At 42.7% G+C, this 22,750-nt stretch overlaps 1 protein-coding gene across 5 annotated transcripts in view; it reads left to right on the top strand.

Annotated features, from left to right (window-relative positions):
• The first annotated feature begins 1,741 nt into the window (after window positions 1-1,741).
• RIMKLB (ribosomal modification protein rimK like family member B) overlaps window positions 1,742-22,750 on the top strand; it is a 52,015-nt gene continuing 31,006 nt past the window's right edge. The window contains exons 1-2 of one of the 5 annotated variants that reach the window (XM_036865901.1): window positions 10,830-11,188; window positions 12,677-12,821. The gene's annotated coding sequence lies outside the window, so the exon portion shown is untranslated. Of the gene's footprint in view, window positions 1,819-10,829; window positions 11,189-12,676; window positions 12,822-12,852; window positions 13,493-22,750 lie in introns of those variants that run through there. The other 4 variants (XM_036865903.1, XM_036865898.1, XM_036865900.1 and 1 more) reach the window with 4 other exon arrangements.

Raw genomic sequence — 22,750 nt, forward strand, 5'->3', positions numbered from 1 at the left:
TAAATGCTTCCACAATGACCTCAGAATGTTTTTCTTTCCATCTGGGTACATAGTTTCATTTTAGCTTAGGAGAGAACGCCTAAAAAAAGGTTTTGAAATCAGCTTCCAATTAGGCCAACTTCTGACCACAAGCCTATTTTTAAAAATATATATCCTCCCTCGCCCCCCCCCCCCCCCCCCCCCCCCCCCCCCCCCTCCCCGGGCCGCCAATATCTTGTCAGGTTTCAGCTGGGACAAGCAGTAAATGCCTGGTAGTTTTGACCAATCCCATGGATGCAAGAGGTGTCTCCAAAGAGGGTGCAAAAGATACTACCTTCCCAAAATCCAGAGCCACTTCCAAAAATAGCCCAAAGAGAGAGCTAGCAACAATCAGTAGAACCCTAGCCACAAATAGAATACAGGCCAAGTTTCTGTCCGGCTGTATTTTTGTGCCCCCAACCTGAGGGCTGAGGTTCCCGCATATGCACATAAGAACCAACAACCTGGGCCTCCCTGGTGGCGCAGTGGTTGAGAATCTGCCTGCCAATGCAGGGGACACGGGTTCGAGCCCTGGTCTGGGAAGATCCCATATGCCGCGGAGCAGCTAGGCCCGTGAGCCACAATTACTGAGCCTGCGTGTCTGGAGCCTGTGCTCTGCAACAAGAGAGGCCGCGATAATGAGAGGCCTGCGCACCGTGATGAAGAGTGGCCCCCACTTGCCACAACTAGAGAAAGACCTCGCACAGAAAAGAAGACCCAACACAGCCATAAATAATAATAAATAAATAAATTTAAAGAAAAAAAAAAAAAAGAACCAACAACCTGAGTGCCCCAGGCAGGCAGAGAGCCAAGCCATGTCCTCAGGACACAAGTTGAGACAAGAAAGCAATCGCTGCCTCTAGGAGAGAAGCGAAGGATAACAAGTGGGTACCCCAAAATCAAATTCAAACCCTGAACTTGGTAAGGAAGGGACAACTGAAACTTTACCTTCCTCTCTTGACCAGGCGCCACAGACAGAGATCTGGGAGCGTTGACTTTTTAAGAACTCTTACCCTTGGCTCACTTCTGCCAGTTTCCCTGAGATCCTGTCTGCAGGAGAGAGCAGGGTGTCCCAGCAGGTCTTTTTTTTTTTTTAAATAAATTTATTTATTTATTTTTGGCTACATTGGGTCTTCGTTGCTGCGTGTGGGCTTTCTCTAGTTGCAATGAGCGGGGGCTACTCTTTGTTGCAGTGCACAGTATTCTCACTGCGGTGGCTTCTCTTGTTGTGGATCACGGGCTCTAGGTGCACGGGCTTCAGTAGTTGTGGCACACAGGCTCAGTAGTTGTGGCGCACAGGCTTAGTTGCTCCGTGGCATGTGGGATCTTCCCAGACCAGGGCTCGAACCCGTGTCCCCTGCATTGGCAGGCAGATTCTTAACCACTGCCCCACCAGGGAAGTACCCCCCAGCAGCTCTTATTCTGGTAACTAGAAACTGTAGAGGAGGAAAAATAACTTTCTTTCTACTCTTTATAGTGAGAGAAGTGCCCTTGTTCTCTAGGGCACCTCTTGACTGGATCTAGGTTAAAACTTGCCCACTGTGTCCACTGTAATTCAAGATTATCTGTGGTGAGATTAATATACTTGTTCAGTCTTAAAATTTTACTCACCTGAAGCCTCACACTGGACCTAGTCCAGTTTAGGTCAGACCCAGTCCAATCCCCGACCCAGTCCGGTTTTTAAGTTGGACTCTGGCTGGTTTCTGGACCCAGTCTGGAAAAACTCAGATAAAGTCTGACAGCTCATAACACGAGGATCCAAGAGGGACTTGGACACAGAGAAGCAGACACAGAGAAGCACTGAGTTAAAGGGGCTACATGGATACCTCCACCTGGTTCCTCATTTCTCCTGGGAGGGGTCCCTGGGGGGCTCCTTTGCTTCCTTCTTCTGACAACAGAACAGTTGAAAAGAGGCATATTAAAACTTTAAGAGTTTTTGTGAACTAAAATCAGTTCTAATTGGGCAGCTTTCCACCGATGGGAGCTGGGGAGAGACTTTCATAGGGAAAAGGGAGAAACAAGGAAATTATTGATGGGATGTAGCTTAAAGCCTATTTAGTGGCCATTCAGTCTAATGGCCCCCTGGTTTAATTAACCGAACAACATTTATTAAGATTTAGGGAGGGCTCCATGAAAGAATTGTGAGGAAATCAGCGACTATCAAACGTTAGTGCATCAAAATAAACCAATGTATGTCATCACAATGAAGATTCTTCACCTTCTTTTTAGGGATTTCAGTTTGGTATGATTGTGGGGTAGGGATAAGAATCTGCAAACACCTCCAGGTGTTCTTACTAAAGGTAGGCCTTCTTACTTCATACCAGTATTTCTCAAACTTGAGCGTGAGTCAGAATCCTCTGAGAATATGATTGCCAGATAAAATGTGGGATGGTCAAATAAATTTGAATTTCACATTTTTAGTATATCTCAAAAATTGGGACATCATCTGTTGTTTTAACTAAAATTCAAATGTGCTTTCTTTCCAAGTGTCACTAAATACTTCAAAATAGCAGTTTAAATTTTCCTTGTGGCAGATATTTGTGATTGTTGTCTGTTTTGTCTTTTTCAGAAATTTCAAATGATGCAATCTTATCAGGAGATTATTCTCTTTATCTCTGATTCACCTATTGACCTTTTTATAAGAATCTTCTGTCCTACTTCTACGGTCACCTTGGTAATGTAGTGGGTAACAAAAAGCTCAATAAACTGTTATACCAAATCTTTCATACTTTTATCTTTTTTCATAGTTTCTCCATTTACTTTCACACCTCCGTTTTGTCTCTCCACTGCTTTCCCCTCCTAACTCTGTTTCTCTGCTTTTGTTCAAGCTGTCTTCGTTGAAATGTCTCCCGGGGCTTTCTCTTTCCTTTCCTTTTCTTTCTTTCTGTTTTCTTTCTCCTCTTTTTCCTTCTCCTGAAGCCTTCCATGGCAAAATTAAAAATCTGTAGAAACAAGTTAGCGCACTAGGGACCAGGCCACAGTATCGTGTTCCAGAAGGAGATTCTGTCTTGACAGTCCTTTGGCAAGAGCAAATTCCCAGTCAGGGGAAAAGAGAGCTTCAAGAAACAATTGCTTTGCCCGAGGATCTGTTGGGAGAGTGATGGATGGCACTGCACTGAGAAATGCTGGAAAAGGAGGGGAGACATTGCCAGGCAGCGTGAGGGGAGGAGGTGGCTGGGAGAAAGAGCCAGTCAGGAAGAGCTAGGAAAGGGGCGGAGAATGTGCTGCCTGTATATGCTGCCCGCAAGACCTTTCTGCAGATGTTGTGTCTTTGTGAGCTGACTGCAGAGGCCATGTGCCTGCAGACTGTATGTGAATGTATGCGTTGCTTATTTCAGATCGTGGGTCTATGTGAACCGCTGACTGCAAGAAACAGGAATGTATTGTTGAAAGGATTTTGCAGTCAGAGTGCTTGTTTGTGGTTGTGTGGTATGTGTGACTGACTTTTTGCCAAATGCGCTGTTCTGATTCCAGCTCTGAGAGTTTAGTGGAAGTCTGGCCGACTAAGCTAAGACACAACAAAGTCAGAAGGAAATATGGGGGCAACCTGAGATGGAAATAGAGAAGCTGTTGCAACAAGAGAAAAAAAAAAAAAAAAGACTTGGAGAAAGGGGAAATGAACGAGAAAACAGAAAATAAGCAATAAAAATTCCTTCCTTAGAGAAGGAAGAAATTTGAAAGGAAGAGAAAGAAAAGCAACATTCTTCCAGATGCAGGCACTATATATATATCCCTAGTCCTTCAGATGCCTTGGTGAGATATTTCCTTGCTTATCTCCCTTATTTCTTTCTGGACACAGTTCATCGTGGCATATTTATTACACGTATATTTTGGTTACACCAGGGGATATTTTAAAACTTAACAGTTATCCAGAAAGGAACATTAGTAACTCTTAAATGAGAAAGGATTTTTGGTTGCTTTTGTTAGACAGGAGCGCTATTGGACATAATGGAAAGACATTCAGTTTTGATCAGAGATTAATTGAATTTTAATTCTTTAAAATGTTTAAGTGATTAAAATAGTACGTGAAGTGCATGACATTTCAAAAGCAGGGGTGTTGAAATACAGTCTCCACATTCCAAAGGTGGTTATTGTTACTACCTTGATTACTAACAATTTAACAGGCACTCCTACACCTGCAATGAGGTATTTAAATTAGTCACGAGAACTTCTAGATCTCGACTGACCGATAAACACAGAGGCAGCATAACTTTGAACTTGGATGTGGACTGGGGAGGGAAGTCCTAGTTGGGACCATCCCAGTTTCGCTTTGTTGCAAACACACTACATATTTTGGATGGTTTCAAATTGCAACCATTATGGTGTCTTCCTCAGCTCTTTGCTTGCTTCATTTTTAAAACGTTAGAAGTTATTATAATTGTATTTCCAGTATACTAATTTTGCTCCATTCACTAATATGTTTTTTGGTTCATTCAGCCATCGTTTCCTCCCTTTCCACTATTTTTTCATCTGCCCCTCTCCGTTTTTTTTCTTCTTTCCCATCATGTTTCCCTGGTTTTGATTAAAATTCACTTCACTTCTCTCCTCACCACTCTCTCCTTTATGGAAATTATTCCTTTTCAGGCTTGTCTTTTTCCTCATTCCCTTCTCTGGTGTCTTTGTCTCCAGCAGAGGGGTCTGATGTTGATACGAGGTAGGGAATGAGGCCTGGGAGAAAGCAGCCTGGGAAGAGGGAAGAGAGCGGAGGAAGTGGTGCTTCAGCTGTTTCTGCCATTAGCCTATAAAAGGCTGCCTTAAGTCCGCCCCTGTAAATTCCTCCCCTCCCATCCCCACGGTCCCCCCTTCAAAGGGTCTCTCCACTTCCCCACCTTAAATCCCACCTCCCCTCCCCCCCCCCCCCATTACTTGGGTGACATCACTCTCTACCAGCTGTGACTGCCAGGGACACTGACCTACTTTTGCCCTCTCGGTCAGGCATTAAACCCTGGTTTGTCTTTTAAACCCTGACTTTCTGCTAAACCCTTTTTGCCCCAACATATCAGTGGGTCCCTTTCTGAACCGCCAAACATTTCAGTTTCCCACAAAAATAGTAGTTTTTATTTTTAGTAACGGAAGTTGGAGAAAAAGCTTAATGATAAAAAGCTTATACGACTTTAGCAAATCCATCTATGACTTAAGTGGATTTGTACTTTGTTGATTACAATGGAATCTATATGTATTTGGAGAATAACACTAGTAATGATTTTTTTTTTTTTAGTAATGATTTTTTGGTTAAATCTCTATATGTATGGTTGAGGAATGGACAACGAGATCCTCTGCGACAAATTCCAAATATATATATATATAAATAACCATTATTTATCAAATGTTTGTATATGATATTAGAGACATAAGCCAAAATAGCAGGCATCAATATCCAAATAAAACTTTACATACTAAGTAGTGGGAAGAAACTGCTGACAAAATCAATTGTGTAGCCTTTGAGGGATTATAAGGAGTTGGTTAAGAGTATGTACTTTGATGCTTGGATTCAAATCACGGTTTTGCCACTTGCTAACTGTGTGAGTTTGAAAAAGTTACTCAACGTCTCTGTTCCTTAGTTTGCTCATTTGTAAAAAGGAGATAACTCAAACGCAGTAGGGTTATTAGGAGGATTAAACATGTTCTAAGACATATTAGGTTTATTATGAGACTGGGGACAGATATAGAACTATATGTTTCAAACATGTAGAACTATATGTTTCACATGTAGAACTATATGTTTCAAATATTTCTGTGGCAATTTCCTCATTCACCATTTATTTACTAAGCAAGCCAGTGTTATAGATCCTCTATCTTGGTCTCCGTTGTCTGCCCTAGTTGTCCAGAAAAGTTTTGGGAAAGGTTTGGAACTTGTATATTTAGAGAGATTTGCCTAGTAATTCCACTGTGTCATTCATTTTTTTCTTTCTCTTCACTGTCTCCTCATGCTCCTAGGATGAATCCCAAACTGAAAGGCACTGAGAGAGAGAGACAAAAAAATCAAGGAAACAGTTAGTTTGGGGGAGTCAGGTAGAGTCGACGGAAGAAGGGTTAAATAGAAAAGCAAGGAAGATTAAACAAATCTAGCTTGATGATCAAAATGGGTTTGTAACCCAAGAGAGCAAAAATGATTTAAAAACAAAGTGTAGAAATAGGGTAGATAAGGATTTGGACACAACAGATATAAATCGTTCTGTTTCTTTGCATCAAGGATAACTACATGAACTTAGACTAATGAACAGAACTCCCTAGTCTAACTATTTCGATGTGCAAAAGATAGCAAACTGGACAAGGACAATCATGATGGTGGCAGATCATTAGGGTGATCCCAGAACGCATTCATTCATTCATCCGTTCAATCTGTAAATGTTTGTTAATCATTCAAGGTGCTGCTGGTGACATAGGTGTGTGGCGGATCCTACAGCCCCTGCGTGGTTTGATATCATCATTTTTATGGTTGAAATGTCAACAAATTCAATCCGGTGTCTCCCTGCACCTAGTGGAGGGTTCTTGTTTTCTTTTTTCCCCTATTATTTGAGGCTCCCTCTATTCTTTAAAGGAGAACACGCTGCTGCCTTTGCACATTTGCTTAGTCCATTCTCTCTTCTTCTATTCTTCCCAGACTGAGATACTTTTATGATACTCCAGTGGATAGGGAATCAGGAGACTCGGAATTGCCACCAATGATTTTATCTCATTGCCTTGATTTTCCCTTCTGTCAGAAGAGACTAACGATATTTACTCAACATTTCAAGGTTGCTTGAGGCTTACATCGAGTTTATAAATGCTGAGTGCTTTAAATTAAGAACATTTTACAAATGGTTATCTCTTGAAGACACTATTCTCAAGCTGTCATGTAGCTAAGATCCAACTTGGTAAGCTTGTTAAATTTGCAGACTATTGGCTGATTCCATAAGTTTTGTGTTTGGCTCAAAAAAATGCAGATACCCGGGCTCATTCAGCAGGTCGGGGTGAAGGCCAAGGAATCTGCATTTTAAACATCCTGGTTTATTCCTGTGTAACAGAGAAAAAGAAATAGTAGCCAGATACAATTAAAGGAAGGGGAAAAACCTACATCACCTCTATTTCTAAGTCATTGTTTTCCTTTACACTTTTTCTTTCTCTGATGCAGCCAATCTGTACGGTCTTTCCTCCCTTTCCCCACCCCATCCTCCTTTGTGTCTGGCATCTGTATTTTCTTAGCATAGTTAGAGAGGCGCTCAGCTTACTGTGCACAAATGGAGTGGAGGGAAAGGAGGAGGGATGTGGGTGGAGAAAGGCTAGATCGGGGTTTAGCTATTCTAACTGAAGACTGTTGTTGCCAGGCTGGTTCTAGCCGGCTGGCTCTGGGAGAGGAAGCACAGGGAGAGCTGCATCTACTGCAGCTGCCGCTACTGTTTCTTATTTGCTAGTGTACGTTCTGATATAAGACACCCACTACCTTTTCTCCACCCACACGAATCACATTAGATACCCAGTGATGTACACTATTTTAGGTACTGAGAATAATTCTGGATTCATTCCTGTTTACAGTTTTTCTCTTCACTACTTTAGGCCTTAGTTTTGATCAAACCGCAGCTTGTTTGTCTTTAACCCCAGGAGAGAAAGATTTGCACAGATGGTGTCTATGGGGTCCTTAAAGTTTTTGCTTGACCCGCAGTCTAGATAATAGGTGAGTTATGCTTTCTGGCTGATGTAGATATACACCAATGCAATTCAAGTTGAATCAGAGAACCTGGGCAACTTTGTTGGGGGAGATTTTGTTTTCATCAAATCCTCTGTTTTATGTGCCTCTCCCACTAACTATCTTCATATTGTCCACCAAGAACATTTCAATAAGGTGATACATGGATAATTCCAGCACCTCTTGTCTAATCCTTGGTCCCTTCAGCTTGGGTGAACATCAGTCTTGTGTAATAATAGCTAATATTTATTGCACGCTTCATATGTAGTGCATTATATTTAAGTTACCTCATTAATCCTTATAGTTCAGTGAAATAGTTAATTTTCATTTTGTAGATGAGAAAACTGAGGCTCATAGAGGCAACAATCCCATGATACCAGCAAATAAAGCTGGGATTTCAAATCAGATAAATCAGATTCATCTGACTCCAGAGACGTGAGGTTACTTATAATATGTCTTCTCAAGGGATTCAACCCACCCCCTCCGGAAGAGTATCAATTTATGGGTTAAAAATGAGTGGCGCATGATTAAACCAAGATAAGTTACATTGCCACCAAAAGGAGATGTGAGTCCACACCTGACCAGACATAACTGCCGTGAAAACACAAAGATTCTGGTTGAATCTAAGAAACTGAGCCTTTCTGGAAATGCTAAAAACAATTTCTGCTCCCTCATTACTTCATACAAAAATAGGAGGTATGAATTTGATCATTATTCATGTAAAGATTATCTTATAGAGTGACATATCATTGGCTTTGTTTTTAAAAATATACTTCTGGGTTTATTTCCCTGACTAGATTAAGTGAAAAGCAAAGTTGTTGTGTGTGTTATGAATTTCTTAGGATGTGTCTGGCGCATAGTGACAGTATACTGAATGACAGCATTTTTTAAAGAGACAAGTGGCCTGTTAATTAATAGCCTCATACTCCCTATCCACAGTTTCACCTATACAACCTGGTTTTCTTGGGCAGTGCGTGGTTACTGTGAATTGGGATCCTCTGCTGGGCATGCCCCCGACCTTTCCTCTGTGCCAATTTCCCTATGTATTTTGTGTCAGATTCTCATTGTGCTCGTATCTCTGTGGTCAAGCTTTCTTTGATCACAAAATGATTCTCTTCTTTTCCTCTTTAGATTGAAGGGAAGTACTTCATGTTCCAGGAGATAATATCAGAGTGGAGTAAATAGCAACATTTTAGTTCTGTAGACTTTCCCCCCCTTTCTTCTGAAGGTAGTATATATCGTATAACACTTTTGTACCTCTAAACGTTATCTTTCGTGAAAATAGTTCACCATCCTAGGTTACTCTGTGTCAAAACGTGCAGTAAACACTTAGTTAACACCCTAACTACATTTCTCAGTCAGGGGACTCTCAAGTCCCCCTGAAGTAAATCAGCAAAAAAAAAAAAAAAGAAGCAGACCCTAAAGATTGGGAAAGGAATGCTGAAAAGAATTTGTTGGCTGAGGGGACTGAGAAGGGGTTGTGATCTGCAAGAAGGCAAACGTGTTAGGATGTACTCTCTCACATCTGGGATATCTGGTGTAATAAATGACTAAGGTTATTTGGAAATGAATCTTCCATATAGAGTATGGTTTATCACAGGATATTGAATACAGTTCCTTGTGCAATACAGTAGGACCTTGTTGTTTGGATATTCTATTATATAGAATGCACCTGCTAATCCCAAACTCCCACTCCATTCCTCCCCCAACCCCCCTCCCTGAAGTCTGTTCTCTGTGTTTCTGTTCTGTAAATAAGTTAGTTCATTTGTGTCGTATTTTAGATTCCACATACGACATCACTTGGTATTTGTCTTTCTCTGCCTGGCTTAACTTTACTTAGTATGGATAATCTCTAGGGCCATCCATGTTGCTACAAACAGCATTATTTCATTCTTTTTTATGGCTGAGTAATATTCCATTGTATATACATACCACATCTTTAACCATTCATTTGTGGATGGATATTTAGGTTGCTTCCGACCTATTCATATTCGTACCCTCCTTTGTGGAGGAGTTTTTTGACCTTCCTCACTAGAGGGAAATTACCAGCAACATCTTAAAAAATCTTCTACCCCTTCTCAGCCATACTGCGAAGAAACACACTAAAGTGTAAATGAAAATAAGTGTAAAACATTCATTTTACACAGTTTGGAAATTTACAAAATGCTTGTAAGTCTATTATCACATTTCATTCACACAGCAACCTTGGAATATACTCTTTTCATAACAAGGGATCACAGGAAGTTAAGTAACTAGGTTAATTAACAAGTTAAGTAACGAGGTTTACACTGCTTTCTAAGCGGCAGAGCTGGCTGTACCACGGTGCCCCGCCTGTATCTTAAAACCTGCCTAAAGCCTGGCGAATACATGATGTTTAAAAATTGGCCTCACTATCTACAGAGGCATTGTCCTTACTCTGTACAGGGACAAGGACCTTATGGGTGTTTACGGTAGTTGCCCCCCAAACCTTTGCCTCCGGAGGGGAGACCACGGTTTGAGGGGGCTCGAGGGGGAGGCGGTCCTCAGAGCGGCGCGGGAGGTGGGCGGGGACGGGCGGGAGGCGCAGAGGCGCGGACACGCACTCCGCACACTGCGCCTGGGAGACTCGGTGGGCTCGCCTCAGGGTTCAGAGTGTGGGTGAATGGGACTGGAGGAGGGACGGTGAGGGCGGGGAGGGTGTACAACGGAAGGGATTCACCACGCGGTTTCGAGTTGCGAACAAACCTCGCCCCTCCATCCGTTTCCCTTTTTCAGTGAGGACGGTTTGGGGGCGGGTGGGGAAAGCGCGTCCTCGAAGCGCTCTCGCGCTCCCCTTTTCCTCCCGGCGCGCGCGCGCGCGCGCCCCATCGCCTCTCCTCGACCCCAGAGGACGAGAGGGTTGCCAGTGGAGACGGGACGCCTGGGGGTCGGGTCCCGACGCAGGTGTCAGATCCGCTCGGCCAGGTTTGGCCGGCTGGCTGGCCCGGCCCCTCGCTCGGCCGGCAGCTCGCCGCGCCGCCGCGCCGCCGCGCCTGGAGGGCGGGGCCGGGGCCGGGGCGCGCACGGGTCCTCGGCACGCGGGCGGACGGCGCGCTTCGCCTAGGTCTGGGGGAGCGCGGGGCGGCCTCCGCCGGCGTCGCGCGCGCTGTGAGAGCGGGGTCGCGCGCGCGCGCACGCCAGGCGAGTGAGGGAGTGTGAGGGAGTGAGGAGCAGTCGGGTGTGCGTGTGTGTGGGTGTGGGGGGGTGAGTGTGTGTGTGTGTATGTGTGGGTGTGTGAGGTGAGGGAGAGCCAGACCGACCGCGCGGCTGTGAGAAAGGAGGCGAGTGGGCGAGGGCGCCGGGCCAGGCTGTGGGAGCCGTGGCGGCGGCGGCGGCGGCGGAGAAAGGAGGCGGCTCCCGGCATCCCGACCCCCTCCCCCTCCTCTCCTCGGACTTACTGCCCGCCCGGCCGCCCGCCTGCGCCGCCCTCGGAGGCCCCAGCCGGGCGCCGCCGGCCGAGAGCCAGGGAGGAGTCGCCCCAGCCAGGTGAGCGGGACCCTCGCGTTCCCTCCCCGGGGGTCGTGGTGAGAGGCGGCGGCGCGCCCGACCCCCGCCGCCCGCTGCCCGCCGCCCGCCGCCCGCCGCGGCCGAGTTGGGCAGAACGGGCTCCAGACGAGCGGGGCCGGGCCCAAGAGAGGACGGGGCCGTGCGCGGCTGGGGCCCGGGGCTTGGGGAGGCCGGTGGTCGCCTCAGAGCCGGGGGCGGCGGGGCGCTCGGCGGACCCCGGGCTGGGTGGGCGTCTGCGCCGGGAGGGGCTGAGGAGGCCGGTGGGTGCGGGAGGCTGGAGGGAGGCGGCGGCCTCGGGCGGGGAGCAGTGTGGTCTCCCCTCGGCGAGGGGGTGTGGTGACCCTGGGGATGCGTGTCGGAGCCACACACGCGTGGCGCTAACCTGTCCTCGGCAGCGTGGTGATCTCTGCCTCCACTGCTGCCATCAGACACATTCCTGTGGTGTGTGACCGAGGCGGGAGGGGCTGGTATTGGTCCCGCAGTTATTCTGTTTTAATTCCACGCTTTTCTCCTTACGTGTACATTTTTAGAAGAGTGACAGCCATTCCTCTTTTTCTTTTGAAAGCCCTCTGAATAAGATGGGTGACAGTAATTGCTTGTCTCGTTTGGTTTTTTTTAACAGCATTTGACCATGATGCAGATCTTTACCCCCCCCTCCCCCCGCAATAAATCCAAAGTAGTTAGGGGATAATAACTTCAGATTTGCCTTACTAATTTTTCCTTATCGCTAATAGCAGATTTGTCATCCCCTGTATTTTCTCCCATTTGTGTTTACGGATAGAGATGGGGCGTTAATTCTCTTCTGTGAGTGGGATTATTATAGTAACCGTGTTGAATGTAACCTCGATGTAAATTCTTTGCTTGTGCCGTTTTCTCATTAATTACAGGAATTGTTCCCACATCTTTGTGGAGTTGGGTTAAATTTGAAATCTGTATGGAAACTGTATGGGCAGCCTAATATGGAAGGTTTTCCTTTTGTGGGCTTGATTATATTTATGGATGATATAATTTTTAACTGTAACCATTAAAATGTTAATGTTATTTTCTTTAGATCTCATTTTATTTCATAGCATCGGATAGTTCTAAGGTCTTTTTAAAAAGAAAAAAACGATTTCTTAAACAATTGACTGTCCAAATACTTTTAAGATATTCACTTGAAGTAAAGCACTCTCTGAAATTTTAGTCATGGAGAGTCACCATAACTTCTGGGATGAAAAGCTCTAATATAGTCATAATATAGTTAGATTTCTTTTATAATGGTTATTGGATTTAGTTAGTGTGTCAAAGGGGAGGAGGCCTATTTTGTTTTGACGTGATCTTTTGTTTATTCCAGTCTATCTTGGTTAGGTATTAGTTTCCTTCGTTCATGTCATAGACTTAGTTGTTAGTTTGGCAACATGGCTGTTGATGTTTTTCTCTTTCTCTGTCTCCCTTGTTTTCTCCCTTGTCTTCTCTTACCCCCGCCAGGTGCTGGAGTCTGCTTGTCAGGCAGGGAGGCAGTCTGTGTGATTCTGAAAACAGAGCCAAGAAGGGGAGCAGCAAATTGAGTCACACGCAGCCCTCTACTCAGTGAAGAGCCACTTTTCTCTTCCTGCCTTTCCCCCTGTAGGGGGTAAGGAGCTGTATATCTAACCTTCAGACTTTTGGCTATGAGCTAAAATTCCGCTTATCTTAGTTTCTAGTTGGATAGCTTTAAATTTTTTTGTGTGTGTTTCCTATTGAATATGATAGCATCTGGGGGTGCAGGGGAGAGTGACAAGAAGAAATTATCCTTTTTTTCTTTTCCCTTCTCATTCGGTCCCCTCTTCCTCACCAGAGGGAAATACCAGCAATATCTTGTAAATCTTCTACCACTTCTTAGCCATACTGTAAAGAAGGTTCGAAAATGAACATTCTTTTTTTCTCTGAACACCAGCCAAACTTCATGCATTACTTTGTTGGGGCACAGGATGAAACATACCTTTTAAATTATCTCCCAATTCTTTCTTTCCCCAATTTGTATTCACATGGGGTTTGCTACTGGGGTAAGTCACTAGACTGATCGATCTCTCAATTCCTCTCCCCTCCCAATGAGCTAAAAGACTGAACACCATGAACACTGGAACAGATTAGGGGAATGGGACAGAGTAGAGTGAGTTGTTCCACACTGTGGGACATAGCTTTTATCATCTTCTTCTGGGGAGTAGGTATAGAGAGCTAAACACAGAAAATGGGTGGAGGAAGAACTTCTGTACCCACAAACAGCCCATGAAGAGTGAGAAAACCAAACATAAAGTAAGGAGGGTGAGTTATTGTATGTTGCTTGCTGACAACTGTTTTTTTGGGGGTGGATTTGTAGAGAGATTATATGGCTGATTAGTTTACAAAGAATATTCTCTGAAAGTGGGATTAAGTCATAAGCATTTGAGAAAAGAGCCTTTAGAATTGTTATAGTTACGCTATTGAGTGGTAGGTAGATAGTGATAAGAACAGTGAAGAAAGCAGTATTTTTAGATGTTAGCTGTACTGGCATGTGCAGTTGTTTCAAGAGAGGTTCAATCGGGGAGATTAGATACAGGTGTTGGGTAAATTGTCCTGCATTACTTGGGAATTTTCCTGCTTGTCATATTAAGTGTTGTGAAGAAATAATAGAGTACCTCCAAAAATATCTGTACATAATATATTTTAGATTTATGTGCCATATGTATCTGTGTAAATGTTTGGTTTGCAGAAAAGGACTGATTTTCTGGCTTCATGGTAACTGATGCCATGGTGTCATTTTCAGTGTTTTCTTTTCCAATGTTTTTTCCCTTTCAAAATTGGCTTGGAGGACAAAAGTCACAGAGCTAGCCACATCTACTCCCTTAGAGCCTGGTCTGCACGGAACCCATCTGCTTATATCTTTTTTCCTCTCTTTTCCTCTCCTTACTGCCCCTAACCCCAGGCCCCACTTTAATTGTTAACAAAGGTTGTATAATGATGATAGAAAGTAGCAATAGCTTTGGGTTGTTTGTTTTTTATGCGAAACTGAAAAAAAAAATTTTAAATTTTAAACAGCTACGTTTAGATATTATGTTGTACAATTTGCCTGGTGTTTAATTTTGAAAATAGCTCTGGTTTTTTGATACTCCTTTGTAATTCAGCATAACAAAGTCCTTTAAAGTAACTCCTAACCCGTAACCATGTCCTTTTGAGGTTCTGTGCTGCCCATTGGGGATAATAGTAGGGAATACAACAGATGGGGATTCTGTCCTCATAGAGTTTACTGTCTAATTTCATTGATCCTCTTGTTTCAAGAGAGGTTGAATGGAGGGCGGGGGAGGGGGGGGCGGATTAGGTACAGATGTTGGGTAAATTGTCTTTCATTACTTGGAAACTTTACTGTTTGGTCCTTTCCCCTGTCAGTCACTTCTCCCAGCAATGTCTGGAGGAGTCTACTGGATTGTGAATTGATGAATTAGCAGAACAAATTTGTGTAAATGTTGATATGCCAAGTTTTGTTTTTGTTTTTGTTTTTGTTTTTACTACCTTTCTTTCAAAAGTGACAGCACACCACCAAGTTGTGATCAAAAAAAATAATCCAAACCTACTTCTTAAATGTTTTTGCTCTATTCAGCTCCTTAACAGTCCCCTTTTTGTTTCCCTCTCTCCATCTCTCTCTCTTTTCACCACTTCTGATACTAGCTCTTAGCTTCATGTTCTCAGAAATATAGAAATAAGGTCTCCAAGATAGAGCATGGATTTGCTATATAAGATCAGACCGGTTCTGTGTTACTGCTCTGCTGTCCCGTATTTGGCAGTATTTCAGACTTTGATGCTTTATCAGAAAACTACATCTTGAAAATTCATGCAGGTTTGCCCAAATACAGCAAGCTCGGAATTCTTCCCTGATGCTTTGGAGTTCTCAGTTGTTAGCTTATTCCTTTGACATGTGATGTAGTTAGCCATATCTGCAAAGCCTTCTTGAATATGTTAACAGCTTCCCAACCCTTTTTACAGCATAGTGTCCAGAAAGAAAATGTTGAAGGAAGGCCTGACATTTAACATGTTAAATGTGATGAACTTTGAGCTGTACTGTGCATTGCATCTCAGGAACATTTTTAAAATTTTGTGCCACATTCCAGAGATACTCTGATGTAACATTTCTCTGTTAAGTGAAATCATTAGAAATGTTATTTGGATTCCAGAGAAAACTTAGGTTTTGTTTATACCACAGACTATTTTGGGAATTTTAGTAACAAAGCTACAGGTTATTTAAGTAAAGGTAACATTTTTTTGACCCTTTAGTTGGGAATGTGTAAACATTTGCATGTTAATTTGCTCATGACAATTTTTTTCCTTTTCCAGTTTTCTTTTTATTGTAAAATACACACAAAACTTCCATCTTAACAGATTAGTGGTATTAAGTACATTCATATTGTGCAGCCATCACCATATCCATCTCCAGACTCTTTCGTCCTGCATAACCGAAACCCTATACCCATTAAACAGTAACTCCCTAATCTTTAAACGCCCCAGCCATTAACGACCATCATTCTACTTTCTGTGAATTAGAGTACTTTAGATTGTGGGGCATAATGTCGTCAAGGTTCATTCATGTTGTAAGCATGTATCAGAATCTAATGCCTTTTTAAGGCATTAGATTCTGATACATGCATTTTGCTTATTATTCATCTGTCAAATGTACACATGGGTTGCATCCACCTTTTAGTTATTGTGAATAATGCTGCTCTGAACATATGTGTACAGATACCTCTTTATGACTCAGCTTTCAGTTCTTTTGGGTATATACCTAAAAGTGGAATTGCCGGATTGTATGGTGATTCCATTTTTAATTTTTTGAGGAACCGCCATACTGTTTTCAGCAGCAGCTGCACCATTTAACATTCCCACCGGCAGTTGACAGCGCTTCCAGTTTCTCCACGTCCTCCCCAACACTTGTTATTTTCTGGGGTTTTTTTTTTTTTTTTTTTTTTTTTTATTGTAACCATCCTGTGAGGTAGTTTTGTGTTTTTATTTGCATTTCTTAGTGCTTAGTGATGTTGAGCATTTTTTCTTATTCATGACATTTTAACATCAGATCATTTTTAGTTCTTTCGGGGCTGGGGGTTTGTCTCTTTTGTTTACCATGGTATCTTTAGGGAGAGTGCGTAGTAGGCACTCAAATATTAATTGAATGTATTATGCAGTTGAATGCTTAGTTTTGTGTACTTAGTAGTTTATCTTTTTTGGCTATAATAAAGAATCCCAAAATATCATTGAGTTGGAAGTTTATTTCTTCCTCATGAAAAAGAGATAGTAAGCAGTTTAAGGCCACAGCACTGCGCAGTTGTCAGGGATTCAAGTTCTTCTAACACGTAGCTGCGCTTTTCCTAGGGTCGACTCTTGTCCTCTGTCCAGATGGTTGTTGGAGGTGTAGCCATGGCACCCACATTCCAGGTAGCAGAATGGAGGAAGGGCCAAGGAAGAGTACATCTCTTTAGCATGCTTCTTGGAAGTTGGAGTGCAGTACTTTGGCTCAGCACTCTTCGACCATATCTAGTTGCAAGAAAGCCTACGGAATACAAATGCAGTCTCTTAGTCATATGGCAGTGTGCTCAGGTAAATATCAGATCTGTTACTACAGAGGAGTAAGTGGAAAGTGGATTTTTTTTTTTAAATTTATTTATTTATTTTTGGCTGTGTTGGGTCTTCGTTTCTGTGCGAGGGCTTTCTCTAGTTGCGGCGAGCGGGGGCCGCTCTTCATCGCGGTGCGCGGGCCTCTCACTGTCACGGCCTCTCTTGTTGCGGAGCACAGGCTCCAGACGCGCAGGCTCAGTAGCTGTGGCTCACGGGCCTAGTTGCTCCGTGGCATGTGGGATCTTCCCAGACCAGGGCTCGAACCCGTGTCCCCTGCATTGGCAGGCAGATTCTCAACCACTGCGCCACCAGGGAAGCCCCGGAAAGTGGATATTGGTAGGCAGGTGGCAGTCTCTGCCATAGAGTGTGTGGAATTTGAAGTGACTCTGGGCTCTTCTGCCACTTTCTAATTTAGACAAGTGACCTCTCTGCTAGTGCAGCCTCACTTGCCCAATGAGGACAATAATGTGTCACAGGGATGATTGTGAGGATTAAGTGAGAAGATACAAATAAACTGTCTCACACAGTATTTGGTACATATAATTACTCAAAAGTGAATTTACTTTATCCAGATTCCCTTCGATATCTTTAGATATAGTAGAAAAGAGTACAGGGGACCATATTGAGTATGTATAGGAAAATGGTTATCCTCTCATTTTTCATGCAAAATCTTGTGTATAGTTTTTTTAAGAAAAAGTATTATGATAGAAAGAGCTGTAAGGAGAGAGTATTAGTGAATGTGTCATGTAAAGTTTGGAAAATTAGATATTTGCTCTGTTTTTGAGGTATACTCTTTCAAGAATAAGTAGGGGACTGTCATCCATTTCTGTCACTGTAAAGTCAACTTTGATTAATACCTAACCTGCTCCTGCTTTCACAGCCTTACAGTCTAAGTTCAAGTTAATGTGCTAAGGAAAATGGCACCCAGACAGTGATATCTTTAAAGTGGCATCTTAGGTAAAGGATGAGATTGTGGAGGAACTACCGAAGTTTCAAAAGGACATTCTTTTTTATTTATTTATTTATTTATTTTTAATTTATTATTATTTGTTTATTTAAATTTATGGCTGTGTTGGGTCTTCATTTCTGTGCGAGGGCTTTCTCTAGTTGCGGCAAGTGGGGGCCACTCTTCATTGCGGTGTGCGGGCCTCTCATTATCGCGGCCTCTCTTGTTGCGGAGCACAGGCTCCAGATGCGCAGGCTCAGTAGCTGTGGCTCACGGGCCCAGTTGCTCCGCGGCATGTGGGATCTTCCCAGACCAGGGCTCGAACCCGTGTCCCCTGCATTGGCAGGCAGATTCTCAACCACTGCGCCACCAGGGAAGCCCCAAAGGGACATACTTTTAGTGGATGATGGGTAACAGGTTTAACACTATTAATCGGTTGTCTCTGAGACTTCTGAGATTTTCATTTTATCATTCATTTTCTGTACCCCTTTAATAAGTGTACCCCCCCCCCACACACACACAGTGGGGTGTTCCTACCTTTCTCCCATCTTTCTTCTTAATGCTTTTGTCTCTCTGCCCCTTATTCCCATTCATTCTCATTTCTAACAGTAACTCAGATCCACCTCCTAAAGAGACACTGGATAAGGCAAGGAAAGGAAAGAGGGTAAAATTTCATTTGTATCCCAGATTGTGTTTTGTTGTGTTTTGGATTTTTTGGGGAGGCGGGGAAGCATTAGAACTTATTGAGACTGAGAGAAAAGCCTTGATAAACAGATCCTTGGTTTAAAACCTTAAGCATAACAAAGTAGGTGTTAAAACGTACAATTGAAGTCAATATAGGCACGTAGTATGATTTGGAGGGAGACTGTTGGGACTTAGAAAATCTCTGGAAATATAAGCTATGCTACTTACTAGTATTACTTAGTTAAAAAAAGTTTTTTTTAGGTGCATTTCTTAACTCTCTTAATCTTCATTTCTTAATCTGTAAAATGGTTACTATAATACCCGAGGTTTAATTTGAAATAGTGTTCATTCAGCTTTTAGTTTTAGAATAGCCCAGTATTTGGAGTTTGATAAGGCATGTCATTCAACATCTTTAAACATTATGCTTCTGTTATGGCATCTATTTATTATATGTGTGTGTGTGTATATATATATTTATCATATGTATGTATATTATCACACACACACACACACACACACAGAGTTGACCCTTGAACAATGTGGGTTGGAACTGTGCAAGTCCACTGATTTGTGGAATCTTTTTCAATAAATATGTACTGCAGTACTTTACTTGCTTAACTGAGGCAATAGTGGGTGGCATTTAGTTAAGGATGCCCGTTTAGGCATATTGAAACAAGATCTGAAATTCAGTTGAACTCCTGGTTGGAAAAATACATTTAGTAGGTTAATGATAGTAGTTGAAACTGGACTGAGAATGACTTTTCTAGAGAAAGGAAAGAAGGGGTTAAGAATGAAGCCCTGGGGATTATGTACAGGGGGAAAGCTGTCAGGAGAAAAGAGTTACAGGAAATAATAGTGAAAGAGTGCCTATTCACACATTTGTTATTTTTCTGTACAAACCTAATCCACATCCAGGACAGAACGATGTCATTGAAAGTACAGCTGTAGTTATTGCCAAATTGAGTAAATTCTAGTTTTTATATTTAAGTATGTATATATTCTCTCCTCCAACATATTTTCTTTTTCAGTCTTTTGATTCTAAGTTCATTTGGTATATCTTATCTGGAATAAAGAATTTTTCTAGTAGTAAGAGATGCCCTTAATATCGTCAGATGGTAGATTGTGATTTTGCTTTTTCTTTACCAGAATAATTACCACTGGGAAGGGGGCCTCACAAGAAATCACCTTGTTTATGATTCTCACTTAATTAGCCTTGCCTGGAGTATTTGAAGATGACAGTCATAAAAATTGGTGTGCTTATCCAGAAGTTTTCACGGGAAAACTATAATATAAAATTAAATTTTATAGATTTCTCTTTATTTCAAAAAGGCTAGTTTAGCATTTATTTATTATCTGATATATATATATTATTTTCTTTGGTACTTTTGGAGAAATAAAAAAATAGAGAATTAATAGATCTGTTTTTTTTTTTTATTCTAAGAGGAAAAATCAACTCCTGTGTATATGTGGACGTTTGCAAATGCCCTATTGATCTTACACTGTTGGAGAATAAACTCTTTTCCTACAGATATGTTATTGGGTAGCCAAACCTACTACTTTAAGTGTCAGGGGAAAAAAGGGGAACCATTTTACTTTACAGGGGACTCTTTCCTGTCATTGATTGATTGCTGTGTGGCTTGCGGGATCTTAGTTCCCCGACCAGGGATCAAACTCATGCCTCCTGCAGTGGAAGCACAGAGTCCCAACCACTGGACCACCAGGGAAGTCCCGCCTGTCTTTTAAAACAGTGGATATGATATGAACTTCAGTACTGACCTTTTATTGGCATACTTTGGGCTCCTAGGCTGTGTAGGTTTACTGTTACGCTTTTGAGTTTTTATCAGCTTTTTTGTTTTGTCTTTTTCCTTGATGTTAACAGATGGGGAAAAAAAAGAGAAAAGTAGGTGTTTTAAAATCATAGTCAGGGAGGAGATACCAACCTGTTGGTCTCTGCCTGGCCTATAGGAATGCATTGGTGGCCTTTCAGGCCAGGAGGGCTGTTGGAGATGCAGAGCCTCTGCTTTGCGGCTGGCGTCTTTACCTGTTTCCTGGGTATTGTTAAATGTGGATCCCAATGGAACAGTCTGGAAAAGGCAAACAGCCACTACAGCAGCATCTCTGGGCACCAAGGATGGTCAGCCGCTTATCCTCCTGTGGAAACTGGGGTGGACCACTGGGCAGAGAAGAGGTTGTGCCCTTTCACTCCCTGGCAATAATAAACTGGTCTCTGGAGATGACTAAAATTATAGTAGATAAAAAAATCTAGACAGGTGTCACTTGAAGATACCAACACCAGTCAGCTGAGGGTTGTTAAGCACAGTTTGCCTTTTAGAAACTGGTGATGTCATTTACTTGTACAGGAAGACTGAGTTGGAATACAGTGTCGCATACCTCTACAAATCTTTACAGGAAAACCAGGGCATAACACAAAAATCTTTTGAAGGTGATAAAGAAAATGTATTCTACGTGATCGAACTGAAGATACCTCAGTTCAGGACAAGGTGACAGCCCCCATGGTACCACTTCTTCTGCAGGGCGAGAGCATGCCTCCAGTTCCAGATTAGGGGGTGTGGGCATCCCCCCTGAAAGAATGTGGTCCAGTTGCGGCCAATGATGCGCTCTCTACCTTTGGTTCATGTCTTCCAGACAGAGAGGGGAATCATTTTATTTCTTAGAACCCTAGGTTCATGAGGATTTCGAGCCCTTTCATTAAAAAGAAAATGAAAGGCGATGGGGAGCCTGATATGAGCCTGTAGTTAGTTGTTGGTTGCACACCAGTGTAGAAACACCCAAACTTTACATGAGGCTATCAGGGCTGTGGCCATGAAGCCAGACAAGATGGATATGCCCATTGGCATCATCTCTTAGGAGTTGCTGCATGACTGTGAGATTGCAGCCCTGGAGTGTTTTTATTGTCTGGTTATAGAATTACTGAAAACACCATGTTGTGTTACGGTTGTGGCCTGGGCATTTTCCTGAAAGCTGACATGCCATAACTGCTTCCCAGTTGCCAGTGGCTATAACATCCCATCGTGATTTCTACTGGGTCCACAACTGCCCTGGTAATGCAGTGCAATTTCATGCAATGAAGTCAATCATAGAACAGACAATGGTCAAGAACTAAGTGTCAGGGGAGGCACAGACGTGGCTTCGGAGTATTGGAGGTCAGTGACAGGTTGTTTCAAAACCTACCCATTGTAAACATTTTAAGGGCATTTTTATAGTTCCCCTCTCAAGGGAAACTGGACATCTCTACATTAGATGCTCTGGTGTGACTTGTGGAGCTTTCCTTCTGAGTGAGACCCTTTCCATTCGCCTGGAAGGCCACATCCCATGTTCCTCGTATGTAAATTGAGCTCCAATCCCCTGATGCCATTGAGACTGTGGGTCCCCAGGCAGGTAGGTGGGTGTGGTAGGCGGGACAGGTCAAGGTCTTGAGGGAGGGGGTGGTGTGTGTGCGTGTGTATGTGTATGTGTGTGGTAGCGCCTCTGTCCCATGATGTTCTGCTCTTACTGTGTGCATCTGTGGAGCAGGCCCTTCTGGCTGAGACTGTGGAAAGCACGTGAACGGTGTATAAGGGACCAGTTCCGGCTGCTGTGATGCTGGCAGCCGTCCATCTGTATGGCCGTTGCTGCTTCTATTCCTTGCCCTTGTCCTGTCCTTCTGTGTTAGGTTTGCCATGTCATCTGGGATAATACTAGAAATCACTTATTATGCTTGTTAGTAAAACTTGTAACTTTTTTCTTCTTTTCATGAAAATGATTTTCAGTTGTCTTGCTCATGATATAAACTCTGAGAAGCAGCACTCTCTGTTTTTGTTGGTGACATTCTAGTAAACAAGCTATGTTTGTTTAAGAAAAATTCTGTTTAAAAATAGAATAAAAACAGTGAGTAAGAGCATGCTGTCTCCTGACTTAAAAACAAATTTTAGTGAATGAACTTTGGCATTTCTTTAAATAACTTTGGCAGTTGTTTAAAATTTTTTCCCCACATTCTCAAATTACTTATTTTGACTAAAGTTGCTATGTGAATGACGTCATTGTTGATGCTCATCTAGTAATATGTGCTACCATCTGATTTTTAAACATACCTATAAATGTTTATAAGAAACTATACATATATGAAATAAAGGAAGATAATTGAACAATAACTACAGATACATGAATATACATAATTTGTTCGAGTTTGTAGTGACGGAAAAGACGGGGTATAGTTCCTGTTTTTCATAGCTAGTATATAATCATGGCATGATTTGTGTGACAGCAAAAAATTGAGTAGGTTTCTCGATTTACTTTGTATGTATATCTTCTTT

Source organism: Balaenoptera musculus, chromosome 10 (assembly GCF_009873245.2).
Source record: "Balaenoptera musculus isolate JJ_BM4_2016_0621 chromosome 10, mBalMus1.pri.v3, whole genome shotgun sequence".
NCBI lineage: Eukaryota > Metazoa > Chordata > Mammalia > Artiodactyla > Balaenopteridae > Balaenoptera > Balaenoptera musculus.